The sequence below is a fragment of the Ursus americanus genome, chromosome 17 (assembly GCF_024610735.1).
Source record: "Ursus americanus isolate L20-20 chromosome 17, mUrsAme1.1.p, whole genome shotgun sequence".
NCBI classification, from domain to species: domain Eukaryota; kingdom Metazoa; phylum Chordata; class Mammalia; order Carnivora; family Ursidae; genus Ursus; species Ursus americanus.
Window position 1 is genome coordinate 809510 of NC_142143.1, and position 22429 is coordinate 831938.

The 22429-nt window shown below is 51.0% G+C and overlaps 1 protein-coding gene across 1 annotated transcript in view; it reads right to left on the minus strand.

Annotated features, from left to right (window-relative positions):
- Nucleotides 1-13581, minus strand: part of ZBED4 (zinc finger BED-type containing 4) — a 33304-nt gene extending 19723 nt beyond the window's left edge. Inside the window, exon 1 of the mRNA XM_045815459.2 lies at nucleotides 13424-13581. The gene's annotated coding sequence lies outside the window, so the exon portion shown is untranslated. The remainder of the gene's footprint in view (nucleotides 1-13423) is intronic.
- Between the last annotated feature and the right edge of the window lie 8848 nt (nucleotides 13582-22429).

The window sequence follows — 22429 nt, forward strand, 5'->3', positions numbered from 1 at the left end:
AAGGGCTGAGACTATACAAATATGTCCTTCACCTGCAATGCAGTTAACTTATTAAACAGTAACAGAAAAGAATTTGAGAAATTAATAAATATTTGGAAATACAAGTACATTTCTAAATAATCCATGTGTCAGAAAGAAATTACAAGGGAAATTAGAAAGTATTTTCATCTGTGGGGCACCTGGATGGCTCAGTCGGTGAAGCGTCTGCCTTCAGCTCAGGTCATGATCCCGGGGTCCTGGGATCGAATCCCACAGCAGGGAGCCCGCTTCTCCCTCTCCCTCTGCTGCCCCCCCCATCTGTGCTCTCTTCCTCTCTCTCCGTCAGATAAATAAAATCTTAAGAACAACATATTTTCATCCAAATGAAAGTAACATAACCCACCAAAATTTATAAGATGCTGAAGTGCTCAGAGAGAAATTTATATCTTTCAATACTTGTATTAAGAAGAACTTGAATCAATAATGTAAGCACTTCTTCAAAACACTCCACCCCAAAACCGTAGAACACACATTCTTTTCACATGCACATAAAAGGCCACAAAACAAGTCTCAATAAATTCCAAAAACTAAAATCATACAGAAGTGCTGACTCACTATGTTGTATACCTGAAACTAATGTTACACTGTATATTAACTGGAATTTAAATAAAAACTTAAAAAAACCCCTGAAATCATACCATGCATGTAAAAAAAAAATGATAAAGTAAGCATTCATCTTAAAAAACAAACTGGAAAAAAAGGCAGGAAAAGAGGCAATAATAAAGACAAGAGTTGGTATGAATGAAATGAAAAACAGAAAAGTGGTACAGAATATCAACAACACCGGAAGTCGATTCTTTTAAAAGGTCAAGCAAATCGACAAGTCCTTACCTAGATTAGCCAAGAATACAAGACAAGGTTCGCGAAAATGTGGGAACAACTTTGTACCAACAAGTTCAACAACTTCAGGTACAATGGAAAAGTCCCTAGAAAGTGATAAGTTACCAAGAGTGACTTGAGAAGAATTAGAAAACCAGAATGGACCTATAACAAGTACAAAAATTGAATGAGTGATTTAAAATCTTCCTGCAAGAAAGTCGTGTGCCCAAATGGCTTCATTAGTGAATTTTTTCAAACATTTACAGAAGAAATACTATTGACATGCCACGAACTCTCTGAAAACATAAGAGGATGGGATATTTTCCAGCTCAGTCTAAGAGGCCACATCACCTCCATCCCAAAGCCAGACAAAACAGCAAGGAAGAACTACAGATCACTAGATGCACGAAGGAGGCCCCAATGTTTTCCAGAGTACAAGAGGACCACAGGGAAAGCAGCACCATGGAGCCAGAAAAAGTTGCCTAAGTCATATCACCTTACATTAAAACAAACAAAACAAAAAACCCTAGTATTATATAAACACAAATGTGACAGACAGAATAGTGGGCCCCTCAGAAGTACATGTCTTAACCCTCAGATCTGTGAGTATGCTGGGTTACATGGCAAGGAGGAATTACTAACCAGGCTGCTTGTGGAATTAAGGAAGATTATCCTGGCTTATCTGCGGGGAACCGAGTGTGATCACAAGGGTCTCTGTAGTGGGAGAGGCAGAAGACAGAAAGGGAGTGACACCTTCAGAAAAAGGGCCATGTTGGGGCACCTGGGTGGCGCAGTCGGTGAAGCGACTAACTTCACCTCAGGTCATGATCTCAGGGTCCTGGGATCAAGCCCCGCATTGGGCTCCACACTTGAGGGGGGGTCTGCTTCTCCCTCTGCCCTTCCCCGCTCATGCGTGTGCATGCTGTCTCTCATATAAATAAAACCTTAAAAAAAAAAAAAAGGCCCATGCAATGTGGTGTTGCTGGCTTTGAAGACTCAGGAAGAGGCCCACTGGCCGAAGGATGTGGGCATCCTCCAGAAAGAAAGGAAGCCTACCAAAAAGACCTTGATTTCAGCCCAGTGTGACCCATCTCAGACCTGACCTCCAAATTTATGTTGTTTTCAACCATGGGTCCTAAGAAAATATGAGAAATAAAATACCATTTCAAGAATAAAGACTTAGCTAGAAGCACCGTAAGAATAAATAAACTCCACAACTGATTTCACTTAAAAGAAACAGAAGAGGAGGGGAATATTTTTTTAATGAAAAACAAATGAAGGAATAAAAAAAGACCCCAGAGAAATGAATTGAAAGGGTGGTAAAGAAGATCCAACACACACATAATCAAAGCCCCTTCCCCACCCCCGCAAAAATGGAGGCGACAAAGCCAGGGACAAGAATACTAAAAACTTAAAAACCTTTCCTGAAATAAAACTTGTGGAGCTCCATATTGATAGAGCATGCCGTCTGAATGAGAAATCCATGCCTCGCAACACTAAAAAAGAATGCTATTCAGGCAAAAAACAAAGTCGCTGATACGGGAAAGAAAGTAAAATTACCATGCATTTGACAGCAATGCTTTATGCTTGAAGACAAGAGAATAATATTTAAGGTATTCAAAGGAAAAAAAATGTGAGCTGAGGATTTGACATAAAGTCAAACTGACTTTCAATTACAGCGGACACATAAAAACTATTATCAACATGCAAGAATTCAGGTAATATTTTCCATGAGTCCTTCCTGAGAACCCCAGGAGAGAAGAGATCTCAACCAAGAAAGTCTAGAGACACCAACACAGGGACAGGTGTGAGCACTTAGCATGTATTTATTTGCAGAGCTAAGACTGATGAGGGTTTCTGGGAGAGAAACGCTAGGCTCTGCAAGGACTATGGAGGACAGAGAGCAGGTCTCATGCAAACCGTGACGATATGGGTGCCGTGCTACTGCCGGTCAGTCTGAGACAGTGACACATGTGGCGACACGCACAGCAAATGAGCACCTAGTGATGGTCTAACACTCTCCTCCGTCCTGGAGAACCGGGGTTCCTGGTGGAGAGAGGTAGGGATGCAAGATAAAAAAGGTCAAATAAACAGGCTGCCGTCTGTGATCAGAATATACATGCTGGCTCTGTCCACCGCACAGACCCAGAAACAACCACCAACCCAAGAGCCATGAGTGTCCCTAACGTGCAGACTGTGGATCTGAAATATCATTTCCTATCAACAAAGACCAGGGCTTCTTGACAGAGTGGCTTATCCCAGGTCTGGGGCAGGAAGAATTCACAAGCCTGGAGCATCTTGGCACATCAGAGAGCAGGAACCTGGGAGAATGAGCTAGAAGTGTGCCACAAGTGTCTGGGGGCTTATAAAGGCTGCTGCTGCTCAAACGCGAGACGATCTCAACATAAGGAAGGACCATGAACAAGACAGGAAAATTCATCCAATATGTTTATTGATTTTTTTAAGATTTATTTATTTATTTGACAGAGAGAGAGACAGCCAGCGAGAGAGGGAACACAAGCAGGGGGAGTGGGAGAGGAAGAAGCAGGCTCATAGCGGAGGAGCCCGATGTGGGGCTCGATCCCAGAACGCCAGGATCACACCCTGAGCCGAAGGCAGACACTTAACGACTGAGCCACCCAGGCGCCCCCATCCAATATGTTTAAGTCTGAGTTCGTAATACTAAAATAAAATCCTCAATGGGTCACCTTTGGAGGATGATAGAAAATTGATTCATTATTTTGAAAACATGAAGAGAAGAACCGAGCATTTATCCTGGGTGTCCTACATGAAGCGTAGAGCTAGGTGACCAAATCATAATGATAGGCCCCTCTTACTAGAAGTCCAGCTCATAGACAAAGCAGCAGTGACTCTGCCAGAACACCGCACTCTGTGACCTCTGTGACCTGTTACGAATTAATGCACGTGCGTCTGTGCGTCGCTGGCTTGGCCAGCATCAAAACAGAGAGACACCAGGGGCACCGGGGCGTCTCCGTTGGTTAAGCATCCTATTCTCCACCTCGGCTCAGGTCTTGATCTCAAGGGTCGTGAGTTCAAGCCCCGTACTGGGCTCCGCGCTGGGCACAGAGCCTACTTTTAAAAAAGAGAGACACCAGACGTTAGGTGCCTCCTCAGGGAGCAACACAACATCCCTGTGAAGCAGTCCTGCCAGAGGCTGAAAACCAGAATCTGGTCAAACCTCTATATCCAAGTACCCATTTACAGGAAACCAAGGATAGATCACACTACACGGGAGGACCGCCACCAGCAAAATCTAGACTGTGAGAAACACAAGCCCAACCACAAAAAACTTCCATGGGAGCGGGGAGGTGAGCTAGTGTCTTCTGAATAAACAGGCAAAACTACTATTTCGAGGTACGCAACTCAGCCATCAAATATGAAGAAAAGGAAGGAACTGCCAAAATGGTGAGGTCAGCAGTTACTTCTGTCAGGAGGAGGGAGGGAGGGACACAGGACAGGGACAGGATACAAGGGAGGATTCTGGGGCCAGCCAAAGTTTCTTTCTTGACCCAACCGATGGTCACAAAAATGTCTGCCTTACAATAACCCCTCAAGCTGTACATTTACTTCACCCAGGTTCTGTGTCTGTGCTAGACTTTAAAAAGTTTAAAAACAAAACAAAACAGGGGCGCCTGGGTGGCTCAGTCAGTGACGCGTCTGCCTTCAGCTCAGGTCATGATACCAGGGTCCTGGGATCGAGCCCCGCATTGGGCTCCCTGCTCAGCGGGGAGCCTGCTTCTCCTTCTCCCGCTCCCCCTGCTTGTGCTCTCTCTCTCTCTGTCAAATAAATATATCTTAAACAAACAAACAAAAACCACCTTATGAAACTACACTGAGGGTATCGTGGTGTTGGGTCCAGGGGCCAACAGACCGACGCAGACTGGAGAGTCCAGGAACAGACCCACCCACCATGTCTGCACACACCTGGTTTCTTAAGCCAGAGATGATGCGGAGCAGTGAGGAAGGAGCATCTGTTAAGGAAATGGTGCCAGGACAATGAGATCGCTCTGTGGAAAAAACACACTCGACTGCTAGTTCACACCAGCCCCCAAATCACACTACATGGACGGTCACACTAAAAACAGAACAACGAAGAAGAGGGGAACATATCCTTTTAACCTTGATTTAGGGCAAAACAGATCTACCGAGGGAAGATGGACAATCAGGCCACGTGAAAATTAAGGAAGTTAAAAGTCAAGGAAATACAAATTAAAGCCACAGCAATGTATACTTTGTAAAATGGCTACACACACACACTCTCTCTCTCTCTCTCTCTGACCGGATAATGCCAGATGCTGGTGACGGTCTGCGACAGACAAGTACGGCCACACTGGAACACGTTTGCTAGCACCTGGTAAAACGGGTGTCATCCATGACCACTCACAGGGTCACACCAACAAGATGCGCGTAGACGCGCGGCAAAGGACAAGTCCAAAGGTGTTCGTGGCAGTATTCGTACTGGTCCAGAGCTGGCTACTGACACACGCTATGATACATCCAAGCAGTGGAATACCAAGCAGTGTAACACAGAGGAAGCAACCGCCCTCGTACCCAGCAACTACACCGGTGAGCAGGAACTGGACACCAAAGAACACAGGCTGTGGGATCCCCCGGATATGAAGGACAGCGGTATGAGCCACAAAAATTATGAACTTTAGGTTTGGAGGGATGGGGGCACAGGGGCAATTTTCCATCTGCTGACTGGTGACGACTCACTAAGATAAGCACTTCTCTGCATGCATATGCACTGCTGCACAGTGAAAGGTCACGGGCACCTGGGTGGCTCAGTGGGTCGGGTGGCCCACTCTGGATTTCGGCTCAGGTCAGAATCTCAGGGTCATGTGACTGAGCCCCGCGTCAGACTCCACGCTGGGTGTGGAGTCTGCTTGTCCTTCTCCCTCTGCCCCTCACCCCACTCACGTGCATACTCTCTCAAATAAATAAATAAATATATAAATAAAGAAAATCTCTTTTTAAAAAAATAAATAAAAATAAGAGTTAAAAGCTGGAAATCCTCTACGCATCTCTCGGCAGCGGCCATGTGAGTGCCCCACGATGCCTCTGTCCCACCTGAGCAGGAGGGAGTGCCCCCACGGCGGCCCTCCTGGCAGATGAGAGGTCGGCCCGACTGCCCTGGGTGTGAGCGTGCATCCACACACATACATGTCTCCAAGGGTGTGTAAAACTTCACTCCAATAATCATGAAAGGCTTACACTTTCTATTCTATTTCTCTATTGCTTGACTAATTTTGCTGTTATTTCATAATCATGATTAGCAAAAATACTGTCATTTAATGCAGCAGTTTACTACTAAAGAAAATCATGTTTTCCTACTATTTCAGCACAAATTAAAGGAAAAAAAGAAGCATGTTATCTTTGGTTTTCAAGCCACAAAAGGATTATGTTGCTGAGGCAGTTTTGATAATTTTACATATGTGTAAAGACTAATTTGGTTTTTGCCACCTACCCCAAAACTCAGGAGGGGATTTATCTGGATGGCATCCGGAAGCAGTTATACTATACCATGGCTCTGACTATTCTCCAGCAAACAGAAATAGGGTAATCAAGGACAATGTGTAACACAGAATCCTTCCAGAACAATCGTCGTCACTGCTACTCACAGCCTGGGTCCCCCAGGACAGGAGGCGGCCCCAGCTCTCTGCAGCCCAAGGGCTACCTGGATGCCGGGCACTACGACGATGAAGGAAATAACGTCATACTCTGACACGGAGCACAGCAATCCCAAATTGTGATGAGAGCCAAGAGACGGAAGGGAGAGGAGGAGAGACAGAAAGAAGGCACCCAAAACCAAAGTCTCTTGAATTTATTTACTTTTCATTTCAAACACAAAACTACCAAAAAGTAAAAGGGAGCTCATCAGAGGTTCCTTCCTGTAGGCTAGAGAAAGTAAATGCACGGAAATGGTCTCACTTGGAGAGTCTACCGTTATTTTTTATTGAAAGGATGAAAGAAACCGCTTTCCGACTACTCCAATGCGGAGGGCAGGAGCAGAGACGGCGCTCAGAGGCACAGCGGCCCGGCTCCCGCCCGTAGCCGCTCACACTCGGTGACCTTCTAACACAGCCATCTATTTCACGATGTCAAACCCTTCGGCTACCAAGCATTTCCGATGTAGTGAAGTATATTTTCCCTTTTCACATCCAAGTTAAAGCATATTAAAGAAACACTACTCCAAGAATTGATCTCACTGGGTCAGACTGCCAACGACCCAGAGCTGGGAAACATTCTCCGTCCGCGAGGCTGTAAGAAGCACTCATGGGACGACACGCGCGGCGGGGGGCGGCGGGGCACGCGACACACATGAAAACACCTCCTACAATCATATCCCTGGACCCAGCAATCCCACAACTAGGACCAGACCCCCAAGATAGAGCTCATCAAGTACAAAACAACACGTGCCCCAGTCATCACACACACACCGTCGCACTCCCCAGGCCGAGCTGGAAAACCACTCCACGCCCGTCAGGAAGGGCCGCTACAGTCACAGACATGGTGAATAAAGAAGGGAGATACACACAGTGTGAACAGTACTTGCTACCTTTTATGACAGACGAGAGAGGAAACCCAAGATTTTTGCAGGAAAACCAGAAACAAAAACAGTTGCTTGCCTATAAAGAGTGGAGGAAACAGGGATGTGAAATTTCTGATATCTTTCATATGATTTTTGACTTTTGAGCCATGTAGCGATTTTGAACATAAAAATAAAATTTAAAAATTCCAAATCTGAAACAAAAAAACCTACCTGTATATCAAATGGACAACACAACCACAGACAAAAGAACATTCATCAAGAGGCTTGTTTTCAAACACAGCACTTAATCCTCAACATAATATGTACCAAGAACAAAAGGAACTTAAAAACAAAAGCACCCAAGGGGCACCAGGGTGGCTCAGCCGGTGGAGCGTGCAACTCCTGATCTCAGGGTCATGCGTTCGAGCCCCTTGGTGGGTATAGAGACTACTTAAAAATAAAACCTTAAAGACAAACAGACAAATACCAAAACACCTTAAACTCTGCTAAGGAGTCCCATTAGTAGTAGTAACACAATATACTAATTTTACACCCTGTTTTATGTATACTTGAGCATAAAATAAGTAATTATGCCAATACATTAAGAATCAAGATTTTCAGGATAAGGATAAATTTTAAAAATCAAAGAAATTAAGTAAAACCATATAATTTCGTACTGAAAATATCAGTATGAACTCACCATGTCTTAAAAAAACATTTCCTAGTTCTGTCCATCAGATAGGTGCTTAAAATCGTGACAATATGCAAACACAGTGCACACACCAACACTTTTCTGCACGGAAAGGGACCGCAGCACTTTGGAGCAATCCCTGCTGGCAGGTCGGGAAGGGAGGGCTAGGGGCCAGAAGCGCTCTCAGAACGATGCTGACGCCGCGGGAGGACCAGGAGCTGGCGCAGCGGGGCGCCTAGCTGCTCAGCTACAACCATGTGAACGCCCAAACACAAACAGAAGATCTGAATAGACCCTAATACAATGAATACATAAAAATCCATTACTCCGCACTGATTTTCAAGACAGAAAAAGGAAAAACAGAAGCATTTACCACAGTGAAGCTAAATGTCATGAGTACTGCTCCCCTGATGAGTGGTGACAAAGGGGGAGGGTCCAGCATTTGTCCTTTCGTCTCAGGACACCCAGATGAGGGGACGCAGATAAAATACAGAACATGGGGAAGCTGGCATCAGTACGAGGACAGCCCCCAGAATGGTGCGGCAGGAAGCACACAGCATCGCCTTCATGAAAACGTGCCTGACTCCAACTGAGCCTCTTGCCACCAGATCACAGCACACGGGGAAGCACGGGAAGCAGAGGAACAAGTAAAACGACACAGCACAAAACAGATCCGGAACACTAGGCAGACGCAACACAACTTGTCTAGTCTCTTCAAAACGTCAATGTCACGGAAAACCACCAGGGTGGGCGACGTTTTCTCCCCGAAGAACTAAAGAGACATAATGGCCAATGATGACCTAGACTCGATTCTGGTTTGGAGAAATCAGCTACCGAAGATGACTGGGGGCAAGTGGGGGGATGGAGGCAGGGACTGGCCCGGGGGGATGCAAAGAGATTACTGTCCCCTGTCCTAGATGTGGTTTCAGTGATGGTGTGCGGGTCCAATAAGAAGAGTCCCTTTCTGCCTCTTTGGAGAAAAGGACATTTAGGGGTGACATGCTGGGATAGCTGCAATTTCCTTTGGAAAAGTTTGGCAAGCACCAGATGGGCAGAAGGTAGCAGTCACGGCTACACTCTCACAAGCGTTCTCTGTTAAGTCGGAAACATCATGATAGAACCTTCAAAACACTGAAGCACAGCTGCGTCCAACTCAGGGTTCACACCCTCTCGATGAATCAATGAGCCACAGCGATACCCCTGCCTGGTTCACACTTGGAGACAACAGTCTTCCCACCAAGGTCATAAATTCAGATCTGGTCTATGTCTGAGAGTACCTTTCACATATTCTGAGCGTGTGTCACCATAACTAACGCATTCTAGGGGTGGCAAGAGCATCAAGTGCCTCAAAGTCACTGTGCTCACACAAAGAAAAACTATAATCCAATACCAGCTATGCAGAGATGGGGGGCAGAGCCAAGAGCCAGGGACAGCTTCTAAGGGTTAAACTTCAGAAACCCAGAACCAGAGCCCTTTCCATGAGATGTGGTCAGAAATCGTGATAAGGCTACCTTGGAAACAAAGCACATTCCAAAGCAAGCAAACAGACCATGTTAAGGTCAGCTGGTCCCTGTTCTGTCCCTGAAATGTTCTGGGTCACAGACCAGGGCTATTTGGGTGGTTCTGTTCACTCGTTCTTTGTGTCCCCTAACCCAACACCAGCACCCTTGCTGCCTACCTTTTTCCACGGGGACCGGGGCAGTCCTATGAGGGATAGGTCTCAAATTGCTGCTGTGGCTGGAAGCTACCAAGAGTTTTTAAAGCGTCCTTTTACTTACAGGATGTGGAATATGGCCTCTGCAACAAAGTCACCAGAGCTCTCCCGAAGAGCTCACTGCTCCTGACGCTGCTCCCTCGCGAGACAAGCAAGCGAGCAGACCATAAGGTGAGAATCAGTTAGCAGTGGCCTTGGGTGAAAACTCAGCCTCTCATGGTCACATCTGTGGAGGTGGTGAAGCAGGACAGAGCAGGTGCAGGGCCACACAGCCAAGGGCCAGCTCCTCCCCATCTAGATCAAGAAGCCATCGCATAGAGAGCACAGCGGTGGGCCAGCAGGGGACAGCCCACCCCACCCCAAACCCAGGCCACTATCAGCGGTGAGTGCTGGGGAAGGGCTGGGGTGCAGCTGCTGGGGGGCCTTTACAGAGCGGTGCCCATCAGGAGCAAAGGCTGCCGCGGACCCGAAGGGTACCCATGGGACTCGGGCTCAAGCAGAGGGGCCAGCCTCTTCACCACACTGAGGCTTCTTCCTTGGAGCCTCCATCTGTGGCCCCAGACCCTTCATGCTTGACTCCCTCCGAGAAGAGGTCTTCCTGAAACATACTTCTCAAACAGAAACTGCCCATCACCTCTGCCCACACCTGCCTGTACTTTTCCTGGGAGCACTCGCTGGGCCTTTTTCTCTGGTTTAAGTCTATCCCCAGCATCACTGCTTAGGTTGCCTGAGGGCAAGGCCTTCTTTTCAAAACCATTGCTGTCCACTGCCCCCAGCAGGTAGAACCGTGCTAGGTACAGAACAAGAGGCCAGAATCCTCACAGAGTCAAGCACCTGTGTGTCTCCCAGGACCCTGTGCCTCAAAATTGGGAGCATGAGAAGGAAAGGCCTTATTTTTCTCCTAGCAGTGCTTTCCAGAATTTGAACCACCAAAAGCACATTATCAAATAATTAACAGGAAGTGATCTGAGCCATTTCAAAATGAAGAAACATCTGGGTGCTGGAAAGTGGGGTGAGGGAGAAGGGCAGGAAGACAGGGATGTAAAGAGGGCGAGCCCCTGGGAGGGGCATGGACCGGAGATCTGTGGAGTCCCGATACTGCAGAGGCTACAGGAGGGCCAGGGTCAGAGGCACATCGTGACTCTTTATGCAGCTAAATTCACTAAAACACAGAACGTAAATAAGAACGGATTCCTACAGCTCATGTTCTCAAGCCCTGAGATTTAAATAGTGCCTTAAAAACCAAAGAGTAATCAGAGGAACGATAGTCGCAGACTGGAAACTGTGTTTTGTGCAGAGAAGCTCAGAAGGAAACAGAATGCTGGCGAGGGAGAGCCATCCGAGGCTCTGGCGCCACGTCCGTGCCCAGCATCAAGCACCTGCTTCCCTCCCCTCACAAGGCAATCATCCCGGCAAAGAAGGAAATCAGACCAGAGTTCACAAACCGAAGGAGCTAAGGCCAGGCAAAGGAAAGCTGCAAACGCAAAGCGAAGACAAGGCATGCACTGCCCATGATCCCTGTTCGGCCTGCTGCAACGGCTCCACCTCCCAGTTGTGCTCACTGTCCAAACTCTATGCTGGACAGGGCCTGAAACGCACATGCACACGGTTCCTCCACTCAGTGAGTACCGCTCATCAGCTCCACGGCACAGACACAGGATTCAATCAACTGCCCTCATAATGTACTTTAAATCTTTCTCCAAGGTGTTAGAACATTCTTTCTGCAGCGTGAGCTACTTACAAACCTCCTTGTTTGCACACAGTGACATTAAAGGAGAGCAGAGTCTTCATGGCCAAAATATCAGAAATAACCAGAACAGTGTGTGCGGGAAGGGGAGGCTGTCAGGTAGTCACCTGTCAGGTACACGGAGTCCCAGCTTTCTTCCAACATAGGGGATTAACCACGTCCTCTGAAACGTTGTGGATTCACAGAATATGTCTTACATCGTGCTAGATCTTGTACTGAGAAAACGCAGAGCATGACAGGGAGATAGGACCTGCGTTAGGGTTTTGGGAGGTGTGTGTCCCTGCACCAACATCCCACAGGAAGCCCTCAGAGTACAGTCCAACTCCTGTGTGCGCTTTTCTCTCAAAAGGTAGCTTTGTTTAGTGACCAACTGAAATTTGGCTTATTCATAGTATTTTTTTAAAGACTCCAACTAAATCCTTTCAAGTCTCCTAATTTTATCACAATATAGACAAAACAAATATTAATATTTCTATATAAAAAATTACAAAGGATACCCTTGCTTTAACAAACCCTCCTCATTAAAGTCTGAAGTGATTTTTTTAAAAACATTTATTTATTTATTTATTTATTTATTTATTTATTTGACAGAGAGAGAGAGAGACAGAAAGCATGCGCACGAGGGGCAGGGGGAGTGGGAGAGGCAGAGGGACAAGCAGGCTCCTCGCTGGGCAGGGAGCCCCATGCGGGACTCCATCCCAGGACCCTGGGATCTCGGCCTGAGCAAAGGCAGGCTCTTAACCATCTGAGCCACCCAGGTAACCCTGAAGTGGATTTTTAAAAAACTATGCACTTGATCTAGTTAGAGTTAACTTCAAAACAAATAACTTCCCTTTTTTTCTTTACAAAGAGAATACCAGCAGACGCTTCTCCTGATGGCCCAGCCTGGCAGAGACTTGCTTCCAGAGAGGTGCACGCGTGCACGGGGGGTCACCCCACAGCGGCAGAAAGCACAGGGGCCGCAGGGGGCCCGGACGCCCTCCAGCAATGGGGCGCGGCTCACAGAAAAAGAGCGAACGAAAGAAGACACACAGATGACCGAGTTTGGGTCTAGAAAAACTACGGCTGAAAAGCATGTGCAGTTACACTTCGCAACCTGACTCACATCTTATCCACGAAATCTGAACAGCGGCACCCGGACAGAGACGACTAACGAGCCTCACCAGCATGTGCTTCCTGAGACATTTAACCGACGCCGCCGGCTCGCTCTTCCCGGAACCACCACTCAACACCAAACACATCTAGAGATAACCCGAAAGGCAATTTCTAAGGCAGCGCGCAGGAGCGGCGGCGGGCAAAGTGCTCGGGGGAGACTCGAGGAGCCCCAGCACCTAACCCCCGGCCGGGCCTCCCCGGCCCCCGGCCCCCCAGCACCCGGGCCCGCGGCGGCGAGGGGCGGCCGGCCGCACAACTTTCTACCACTCGAGGTGTTTTGTCAACAGAATGCTGCCGTCCGGAAAACGCTCCTCGGGCGCGACCTGCCCGGCCCCGCCGCGCGCCAGCTGTCAGCCGGGGGGCCTGGGCGCGGGGGCACGGGCCGGGGGTCCCCGGGGAGCGGGCCGGCCCAGGCGCTGCGGGCCCCGCGGCCGAGTCGGGCGGTCCGGGTGGGGTCCAGGCCACCGGAGGCCGCGCCCGCGCCCCTGAAGCCGCCCCCGGCCCGGCGCACACAATGTCGCGGCGACCCGGGCCACCCCACCCCACCCTCCCGGCCCCGCGGCCCGACCCCGACCCCGCCTCGCCCCGCCCCCCGGCTCCGCCGGCCCCGACCCCGACCCCCGACGGCGCGCCAGGACGGCCGGGCCCGGGGCGCGAGCTCGCGGCCGAGGCAGAGCCCGCCCCGGCCGCCCGCCGCGCACTCACCGCGGGCGCGGGGCTCGGGGCGGCGCGGCTCCCGCCCGCCTGCGGACGACGGCCGGCGCGGGCGGACGCTCCCATTCATTAGCCACGGCTTTGTCTGCCCCCGCCGGCCCCTCCCGCCGCCGCCGCCGCCCGCCGCCCGCGACGCCGCCGGACGCTGCGCCCCTCCCAGGGCCCCGCGCGGCGCGGGGCGGGGCCGGGGGCGGGGCCGGGCGGGCGGGCGGCACCAGAGACCCATGCGCGGCTGACGGGGCGAGCCCGGGCCGACCACGCAGGCGCAGTCTCCGTCCCTGGGCCGGGCCGGGCCTACTACGCAGGCGCGGCCCTGCTCCCGGACCGGGACGACCGCGCAGGCGCAGTCCCCGCACGTGGGCCCCGCCTCCGGGCTGGTGCGGACGAGCCTCTGAGGAGCAGATTCCGCACGCCGGCCTTTTGCCCGGGCCCGGCCAAGCCGGCCGCGCAGGCGCAATCTCCGCGCGCCGGGCTGGTACCGCGCCCGGCTGGGCCAACCGCGCAGGCGCAGTCCAGGCGCGCCGGCCCCGCCTCCCCCCTTCTCCGGGTTGCTGGCGGGTGGGCTCCTGGAAGGGCTGCGGGTGGGCTCCTGGAAGGGCTGCGGGCGGTGGCTGGGCGCGCGGTAGCCGTGGCGCCCCTGGCCCGGCCGTTGGCGGCGTCCCACTCGCGCTTGCCCGGCGTCCAGCCCGCCCGGCCGCGGGGCCCCGGAGTGACGGGGCGGGGAGCCCACCTGCTGCGGGCGCGGGGTCGCGCTGCCCACGGGGCCCACGGTCGCGGGACGCGCAGCGCGGGGAGCCGGGCTTACCCAGAAGCAGCGCGAGTGTCCTCCTTCGTGCACAGGGGCTCCGAGGCTGCTGCGGCTTCGTGCTGGGTGCCTTTAAGCCCTTAAGTCTAAGACGATAAGGTGCTTCCACGCGCGGCCTTGTTCTCTGGACCACAGGGATTAAAACTTAAACCCTGTGGGGGCGAGGGAAGAAGACCCTCCCTGCGGTGACCGCACCCGGAGGCCTCAGGGTGGTGGGCTGGGGCTCCTGAGCTGCGTTCGGGGGGGGGGGGCGGCGCCCAGCGGCGCAGCTGCTGAACACGCGGGAACTCGGGCCCTCAGTGTATGCAGGAATCTGGACGTTTAATGTACAGTTTCCTGATACGAACTTGTGTGTCGACCGACCGGCTTGTGCAGACGAAATGTGTCCTAGAGACCGCTCCTTGTCACCCCGTTTTAGACTACAGCTGATTTTGCATGAAAACGAGGCGGGTGTTCACACGTCTTCACTCACAGACTGGCCCGCTGCGGTGAGTCGGGCTGTGCCCCCCTGCCCAGCGCCCTCCATGGCTCCCTTCGCACCCCTCCACCGGTCCGTGACCTTTTCCCGGGCACCGCTCTGCTCCAGCCTCAGGGGCGTGACTTCTGTGACCGAGCCAGGCAGACGGGGCTTAGGACTTCCACATCTATAACGTGCTAGCTTATTATCAAATTTCAGTGGCAGCAGAGTGTTCTTTTTTTGTTTTTTGTACTCCCTGACGGTCCGCCTCCGAGAGTGCTGCCTGGCCCAGAGCAGCGGTGGGTACTTGGTGGATAGCTTATCCGGCAGCGTGGATACTACGGGCACAGTCCAAATCCAACCTGCCACGTGTTTGTGGCTTTCGGTTTGTTTGTTCTTTTTTTTAATTTGCCCCGAGCTAAGAGTATTTTCTCGTTTTTTAATAGCTGGGAAAAAATCAAAATAACAATATTTCATCACATGTGAAAATTATATGAAATTCAAACGTCAGTGCCCTCGTGGGGTTTACTGGAGCACAGCCACGCCCGCTCACTCAGGTACTGGCCACAGCAGCTTTCGCAACATCCAAGCCAAGTGGAAGGGTCCTTGAAACAGACACGTGAGGGCAACAGCTAGGAATATTTGCTACCTAACCCTTTGCAGAAAAGGTTGTGGACTCCTGCTCTAGATGAATCAACAGCCTCCTGCCTGGTCCCTGCTGTGGTCACCTGTGCACTGACACCTTCCGGGCGCTCCCTGCGTCCCTCACAGCCAGAGTTCTCGCAGCTGTGGTGACCAGGCCCACACTGCCCTCCCGCGCTGATTTGGCTCCAGCTAGGCTGTCCTCTGTGCCGCACCTCGGGCCTTGGCTCAGGCCGTTCCCTCCACCTGGAATGCTCTGCCTCAATTGTCTGCCTGCCTCACCCCTCACCTGTGCAGATCTTTGCCCAAATGTCACTCTACCGACCATTCTCCATAAGGTAGCACCCCTACCCCCGTCTCCCAGTTTCATCGTTCTCTGAGGTTTATAGGGCCAGCCTCCCTAACTACAATGAACACTCGGGAGAGCGGGGCCTTCTCTGATATGTGCCCTGATGTATCCATACCCAGCATGAGAAGAGCACGCACGTCCTAAGTGTTGGCCGAATACGTTGAGTCCCCACGACTGCCAGGCACAGGCTAGGTGTGGGCATGAGCGATTCCCCTGGCAGAGTGGCAGCAACCCTTCCCAGGTCACCCTGCCTCCTGCACCTTCCACAGCCTGCGGGTCAGCCGGGTGTGGCCTGCTCTGGTCCCTCCCAGGAAGGATTTCATTGTGTAGGTAGGGTGGCCGTGTAATCGCAGGCCTGAAAGGGACGCTCCGAGCGTGAAGGGGAGTGCTACTGACCATGAAGCGAGCACCCACACAAACCGGGCTGTCTCAGCCGGTCAGGATGCATGGCGGCCCTATTTAAGAGCTGTGTCCGTTCACGTGACACATCTTGGATGAGCACTTTCCACCCTCCTGGGAGACTGTGGCGGGAAGGTGACACAATGGTGGCAGGTGCAGTTGGGTACTGACCCCAGGTGAATCCAAAGTCTCCGGACTCCAGAATTCCCACCCTCCTGGGCAGCCCCCCCCCCCACTATGATCCCCCACCTGCGTATCCCCCATCCAGGTATCCCCATCGCTGCTCTCCTGGGACCTCTCAAGCCTCCTGGGGTGGGTGTGGCCCAGAATGGAGGCTCCAGCCCCCCAGGACCTGTGGGAGGAAGTGCCCTGCGGCATTCTGTTTTTGTAGCGTTTGCATTGCCAGCTTGTACCATGAGAGGCCAGAGAAGTCCAGGCCTCTAAGGTAAACGTGTGGAGGTGCCCCACAGTTTTTCTCTGGGGCACTCATGGCCTGGAGCGACCTTTCTTTTTTGGGCTAGATGAGCTGCAAGGGCCTGCACTTCACTGCTTCCGGAAAGCCGGCCACACAGCCCTGGAACCTCAGAGCTGTGCCAGATGGTCACTGTCTTGGTGCAGGAGGGGACGTTGGTGTCAGGGTACTGCCAGCCAGCCTGCGGAGTGATGCGGCCAGGAACAGCCAGGTGCGCGGCTCCCTGGTGCAGACTAGGTGTGCAGTGAACACTGGCACCGGCTGCCCATAGCTGATGTCAGGGCAGGCGACCCGGCGTGCCCAGGGCCACCGGCCAGCCGCCAGCCCCAGCACTGCTGCTGAGACCTCGGGGCTTCCCTCTCCGCACCGGAGAAGTGGGAATGACGGTAGCGAGGGAGCATGAGGACGGTGTGAAGCATCCCCCGGAGCCCCCGCACCTCCAGACCTGCTCCTCTGCTTGGAGGGTGGGTGGAGCCTGTCTGTGTGGAGGCCGCAAGGGTGGAGACAGCCAGCTGGTGAGAAAGTGAGGGTAAGGAAGAGGCTGGGAACAACCCCTGGGGGCTTCGTTGGGGTTTAGCCCTTCCTGGGGTGGAGAAGAGGGGGTTGAAGGAGAACTGGGGTTGACTGTGTCAGAACCTCTCAGGGTGGGGGCGGCACTGAGATGATGGTCCATGGGGAGAACCACAGCGTCTCCAGCAGACACCGTGGGGGCCTGAGGAGGAACATACAAGACTCAGTGAGGGTCTGGAGGTGACAGGAGCTACAGGTGGGGCACTAGCAAGCCGTGATGACCTCAGCGGAGATGGAATGGCCTCGGGGAACACTGACAGCAGTGCCTGGCTGGACGAGCCTCAGCACATTGGGGAGACGAGGGGCCTGGTGCCTGGGCTGGGGTCCTTGGAGGGTGCTCACAGAAAACCTCAGGCACCAAAGCCCTGGGACAGGCACCAGTGACGGTGTGGAAGGTAAGTCGAGCAGGGAGGGGCCAGGTTTCGGAAGGGTCTTGAGGGTTGGAGTGGGCAAAGGGCCAGGGACGAAGACGGATGGTGACCTGATGATCCCAGGGGGAGCAGCGGTGTCTGATGCTGAATGGAGCCGCCAAAACCTGGGAAGCACCGTTGGTGAGAAGGGGCGGGTGCCCAGGTGAGAGCAGGCCGCAAGTGGTGCAGAGGGGTCAGGTGGACGCACGCTGGCCCTGGCCTTCCTGCACGGAGGAGCCTGCCGCCTCGGGTTCCACTTTATTTTCCAAGGTGGAAATGGATTTGGAGTTCACGGTCATAACTAGGATTGCCAGATTTGGCAAGTAAAAGTACAAATATTGCAGGGGACATCTTCATATGACAAAATTATCTGAGTTTAAAATTTAACTGGGTATGCTGTAGTTCATCTAGCAACCATAATCATAACAGGAATGCCCTTGGCCACAGACAGTCCAGCCAACACCAAAGGAAAGGAAAATGGAGACCTATCTACACTCCCGCCCCGAAGGATGACCCGGAAAACAAATTAGGTGTGTTTTATATACAAGCTCGCAGATTACAAAACAGAAAAGACTTTACTGTGTGTACTCTTTTCTAAGCTACTGTTTTCACGTGACCAAGTACGACTCACCTGTGTTCAGATCACAGATGCTGCCGCGCAGGCGCGTTTCCGACGGCTGCTGGTACCGCACGGTGCGGGCGAGCGCACAGCCCGGCGAGGCGCCTCGCCGGGAGCCCTTCTCCGAGAAGCCCACCTGCTCTGATGCCCTGGCAGGTCCCTCGGGTTATTTCTTCAGAAAACATTCTTAGCAGAGGAGTGTTTTCAACTGAAAATTGTACGGAGGTAATTATAGACTCATATGCGATGCCAAGAAAAGACGCGGAAGGATCCCTGTGCATGTTAGTTATGCCCGAAGGTCACCAACGTTTTTTAAAATGATAGTAGGAGGGGCGCCTGGGTGGCTCAGTTGGCTGGGTGTCCAACTCTCGGTGTTAGGCTCAGGTCGTGATCTCAGGGTCCCGCGTGGGATCGAGTCTTGCATGAGGCTCCGCGCTCAGCGCAGAGTCTAAGATTCTCTCCCTCTCCCTTCCCCCCTCTCAAATACATAAATAAAATCTTTAAAAATAACTAAACAAAATGATAGTAGGAGAATCACAGGCAGGGTATGGACGCTGATACAGTTCACTGATGTCACTCCAGGTTCCCCAGTTTTTTTTTTGTTTTTTAAAGATTTTATTTATTTATGTGACAGACAGCCAGCGAGAGAGGGAACACAAGCAGGGGGAGTGGGAGAGGAAGAAGCAGGCTCATAGCGGAAGAGCCTGATGTGGGACTCGATCCGGGATCACCAGGATCTCGCCCTGAGCCGAAGGCAGACGCTTTAACGACTGCGCTACCCAGGCGCCCCGAGGTTCCCCAGTTTTACTTGTACTAGTGCATGTATTAAATTCTGCACATTAAAAAAAAAAGTTTTTTTTTTAAGTAGGCTCCACATCCAGCACAGAGCCCAACATGGGGCTTGAACTCAGACCCTGGGATCAAGACCTGAGCTGACATCATGAGTCAGACGCTTAACCGACCGAGCCACCCAGGCGCCTCTGATTCTACATGTTCTTTGCGCCCAAGCTGGTTCGTGGATCCACAGTGAAGGCTGAGGAGTTCCAACACGGATTGCTCCTGCCCACCTTTCGGAACCACGGCCACCTCCCTCCTGCCCCTGCCCTGCCCTGTGCTATTCCTAAAATTGTGTCATCTTAGTGTTGCACAAAGGGAACCACGTGGCGAGTAACCTGCTGGGCTGCGCTCTTTTGCTCAGCGTAACTCGCCGGAGATGCGGCCCAGCTGCTGGGTGTCTGTGGCTTGTCCCTCCGCACTGTGAGCGGTGCTCCGCCGTGGGTGGCGCGCGCCGTGTTTCCCTTCTCACCTGCTGGAGGACATCTGGTTATTCCGGATTTGGTCCATTTACTACGAGAGATGCTATGAATACTTGTGTGCAGCTTTCGGTGTGAACAGAAGTCCTCATTTCTCTGGGATAATCGGGCAGGAGCACAACTAGGTCATGTGCCGGCTGCGTGTTTCGTTTTCAGAGCAACTGCCAAGCTGTTTTCCAGAGTGGCCGCACACTTTTGCTTCCCCCCCCCCCCCCGGACGGCGAGCGAGTGTTCCAGTGTCTCCACATCCTCACCAGCGTTCCTGTTCCCCGGGCTCACCACCTTTGACCTTTGACACCTAGTTTGCATTTCCCTGCTGCCTAAGGCCCTGGACATCTTTGCATATGCTCTTGCTTGGAATGTCTCTTCCTGTCTGTGGCAGGGTTTTACGTGGACGACTTACTTTTTTGAGAGTGTATATATTCTGTCTCTCAGCCCTTTGTCAGACAGGTGGTTTGCAAACCCTTCCTCCCGGTCCGCGGCTTGTCTCTCCGTGCTCTCCAAGGGTCAGTCTGAGCAGAGGTGTCTGATGTTCATGAGGTCTAGTTTAGCAATATTTTCTTTTATGGTTGTGTCTTTGGTGTCAAGGACTTTTTGCCTAGCCCTAGATCCCAAAGATTTTCTCCTATTTTTCTCTAAAAGCATTATAGTTTTAAGTCCGTGATCCATTTCAAGGTAAGTTTTGTATAAGGTGTGAAACCCTCAGGTTGAGTTTCTTCTCCCCCTCCTTCTCCTCCCTCCCCTCCCCCTCTTACCTCCCCCTGTCAACTCCCCCTTTCCTCCATCTCCTCCTCCTGTCTTTCTTGCCTTTGGGTGTCTAATCGCTCCAGTGTGATTTGTTGAAAAGGCTATCCTTCCTCCGCTGAAATGCTTCTGCGTTTGTCAGGAATCAGTTGGACATGTTTTTGTGGGTCTATTTACAAGGTCTCTATTATTTTCCATTGATCTGCGCTTCTCTCCCTCTGCTAAAACCACACAGACTTGATTACTGTAGCTATAAGTTCTTGAAATCAGGTAGACCAGTTCCTACCACTTTCCTCTCCTTTTCAAAACTGTTATAGCTAGAATTGTTCCTTTGCCATCTCATATACGGTTTAGAATAATCTTGTCTGTATCTAAGAAAACTCTTGCTGGTATTTCGATAGGCATTGTGGTAAACTCGTATATCAATTTGGAGAGAACTGGCATTTTTACTATTTTGAGTTTTCTAACCATGAACATGGTGTATCTCCACATTCATTTAGGTCTTTGACTTCTTTCATCAGCATTTTATCATTTGCAGCATACAAGGTCCATACACGCTCTTTAGATTACTCTTAGTGTTTCACTGGATTTTGAATAATTGTAAATGGTTGTGTTTTTAATTTCAGTGTCCTTGTGTCGATTGCTAATAGTTGTGGTAGAAGCAAGAAGAGCTGATGTTGCAGATGAAGTCAGAAGGCAGTCTGCGGGAGAACTCCCCCTTGCTTGGGGGAGGTCTGCCTTTTGTGCTGTTCAGGCCTTCAACTGATTGGATGAGGCCCACCTACGTTATCAGGGCAATCTGGTTTACTCAAAGTCCACTGATTTAAATGTGACCGTCATCAAAAACACCCTCACAGAAACAGCCAGAATAACATTTGATTAAATACCTGGGCACCGTAGCCCAGCCAAGTTGACACATGAGATTAACCATCACAGTCCTCTTAATACCCTTTTGATGCCTCCTGTTTCATTCTTGATGTAATTGTCTTCTCTCTCTTCCTTCTTTGTCCGTCTTGTGTGAGGTTTGCCAACTTTCTGGACCTTTTCAAAGAACTAGCTTTTTCTTTTTCTCTTGATTTTCAATTTCCAATTTCATCGGTTTCTTTTTTAAAAAATATTTTATTTATTTATTTGACAGAGAGAGAGAGTGCTCGTGCACACGAGCAGGGGGAGGGACAGAGGGAGAGGGAGAAGCAGACTCCCCACTGAGCAGGGAGCCCGATGGGAGCTCGATCCCAGGATTGCAGGACCACAACCCGAGCTGAAGGCAGACGCTCAACCGACTGAGCCACCCAGGCGCGCTTTTTTTTTTTTTTTTTTTTTTAAGATTTTATATATCTACTTGAGAGAGAGAGCGGGTGCCCGTGCACACAAGCAGGGGGAGGGGCAATTTCATTGATTTCTACTCTTATATTTCTTTCTTCTTCTTGCTCTGGGCTTATTTTACTCTTTTTTTTTTTTTTTTGGTAGGTACTTAAGGTGGGAGTTTAGATTATTGATTTGAGAATTTTCCTCTTTTCTCAGATATGGATTTAGTGCTATAGGTATCCCTCTTAGCACTGCTTTTGTTAGGTCCCAGAAATGTTGATATACTGTATTTTCATTTTTTTCAGTTCAATATTTTTAAAAAGAATTTATTTATTTATCTTAGAGAGAGAGAGAGGAGAGAGGGTGGGGGAGGGGCAGAGGAAGAGAGATTCTCAAGCAGACTCCCCACTGAGCACGGAGCCTGATGCAGGGCTCGAGCCCACGACCCCGAGATCCCGAGCTGAGCCAAAATCAAGAGTTGGGTGCTCAACCGACTGAGCCACCCAGGCGCCCCTCAGTTCAATATTTTTGAATTCCCTTAAGCTTTCCTCCTTATTTAGAAGTTTGCTGTTTAGTTTCCAAGTATTTGGAAACTGTGGTCTTTCTGCTGTTGATTTCTAGTTTGATTCTGTTATAATTAGAGAACATACTCTGTATGATTTAAATTCTTTTAAATTTGTTGAGGTTTGTTTTGTGACCCAGGATGTGGTCTAGCTTGGTTAATATTGCATGAGTGCTTGAAAAGGATGTGTATTCTGTCGTTGTTCGGTGGAGTGCCATATGAATGTTTAGATCCCATTGGTCTCTGGTGGCATAGAGTTCTCCATCTTTGTTGACTTTCTGTCTCCTAGTTCTATCAGTTGCCGGGAGTAGGGTGTGCAAGTCCGTGACTGTAATTTTGTTTTTTGT